The following is a 1,661-nucleotide window of genomic DNA, read 5'->3' as shown; positions in this document are numbered from 1 at the left end:
ACCAAATAAACCAATACATAGAAATAAAATAGGTAGGATTAACTGTTGGGCTGGAAATAGTATGAAAATATGAGAAGCAGATATGACTGTAGTTATTTGCAATAAGAACGAAGCCACATTAATCACTGTCATCTTCGTAGGATATAATAGAATTGCAGCAGCCAAGACAGTGATCCCAAAAAGTATAGAACTTGTTGTAAATACAAACATTTCCTGGTATACATAATTTATCGGTAACATAATTGTCATAATCATCAGTATAAAACAGCCAACTTTCAAAGCAATTTCTGGGGAAAAAACACAATAAATGTAAGTGCAACCGTAAGCATACTAGCAATTAAAGGGGCGAATCCAGGATTTGAAGGAAGGGGGGTTTAAAATGTTTTCCAAAACAACCCCCCCCCCCAAAAGAAAGGGGGTTGGGGAGTCCTCCCCAAGGAAAATTTTGATTCCTAGATGGACGGAAATGAGCTTTCCCGACTTCTGAGGTGTCTTTTAAAGTTCTTCTAGGCCTATTTGAGAAAAAAAAATCAAAAGCCATTATATTCCAATATAATAGTTGGATAGGCCTACATATTCTTTTTTCCATTAATCGATGAACCGATAGGCATGAATAACTCATTTTTGTACGACATCGAACCAAAAAGAGACTTCTGAGGTCTCTTTTAATGACTTTTTATTTTTTCAAAATTCAAGGTTTCCCCCCTCTTAAGAAAAAGTCAGGTGATTTTGTCTCATTCTTAGGACTATACTATAGAGAAAAAAAGCCAAAAAAGCAAAGACGTAGACAATATATTATATTCCAACAATATTGAGTAGTTGGATACATAGTCTTTCTTTCATGGATCGATAAACTGATAGGCCTGAAGAACGCATTTTGTACATTAATTATTACGTGTTCAAAGCAAAAACAATGTTATTAATTTTATTTAATTGAAGACTAGCCATGGGCTCAGCCTAGTTTGTCAGATCTGCCAACATATGGATGCCTATTTAGATTTATAGTATGCCTTTTTCAGCCAGGACCCTGTAGTATTTTGTTAAGTTTTTTCATGGGGGGGGGGGGGAGTTTGTCCAAACCCCTTAAACCCCCTGGATCTACCACTGATTTACAGAAACTCCCATTATTCAGTGTTTTTTTTTTTTTTTTTTTTTTTTTACACTAATTTATATTTTATGTATATTTATTTCTTTCTGCTTGATACATATTATTATTACCTTGGGCACTGTATACAAAGTGGATCCAATAAATTGAATTACGTCTAGAGCCTTGTTTCATGGGCAGCGACCCGACAGTAATTTTTTGCGCCCGCGAAAATAAATTAAAAACCCTATACGGTATGTGTCGTCTGCCAAACATCTTTGGGGGTTATGTACTGTAAAATTTAGTTTAAGAATACCTATTTTAAGGGGAAAAAAATCATGTTTCAGCAAAAAAAAAAAACATTGATTTGAATTTCATTTTGTTTACAGTTTACTAAACTAATGGGCTGTGATTAGAAATATTATGGTATTTCCATGATTTCCATTCTATTCTGTATTCATATACGCCCTTTCGAATAATCGTCCCTCAAAAAGCGAAAAAAAAAACACCCAGGCACTTACTTAGGCAAGTACAGTACATGAAGTTAATTGCCTAATAGTCCAACCACCATATGTAC

This window comes from Anneissia japonica, unplaced genomic scaffold (assembly GCF_011630105.1).
Source record: "Anneissia japonica isolate Jap-2015-1 unplaced genomic scaffold, ASM1163010v1 scaffold287775_len252212_cov145, whole genome shotgun sequence".
NCBI lineage: Eukaryota > Metazoa > Echinodermata > Crinoidea > Comatulida > Comatulidae > Anneissia > Anneissia japonica.
The sequence above is the reverse complement of the archived record's forward strand: the minus strand, read 5'-3'. Positions refer to the sequence as shown.